Genomic DNA, 321 nt, shown 5'->3' with positions numbered 1-321 from the left:
CAACCCACCATCCAGAAAACTCGCACAGGTGTTTCTCACACCTGTAGTTGCGTACTCAGTTGAGTGAACATTATCTCTCTAACTTTCGTTCACTTCAGTAATGATTGACACAATCTTGATCATAATAAGATACTTATTTAACCATACTTACGCATGATGTCAAATAACTCTAGAAGTATTTTTTTTCTATTTTAGAGTGATGTCTAGTAGATTATGAATTAATAAAGAAACGGTAAAATTAGAAAGGTGAGTACGATAAATGCTGATAAACGGGGAATACATAAGAATCATGAGTTAACGAGATCACGACATAACGCGAGT

The sequence above is a fragment of the Penaeus monodon genome, chromosome 28, assembly GCF_015228065.2.
Source record: "Penaeus monodon isolate SGIC_2016 chromosome 28, NSTDA_Pmon_1, whole genome shotgun sequence".
Taxonomy (NCBI): domain Eukaryota; kingdom Metazoa; phylum Arthropoda; class Malacostraca; order Decapoda; family Penaeidae; genus Penaeus; species Penaeus monodon.
The sequence above is the reverse complement of the archived record's forward strand: the minus strand, read 5'-3'. Positions refer to the sequence as shown.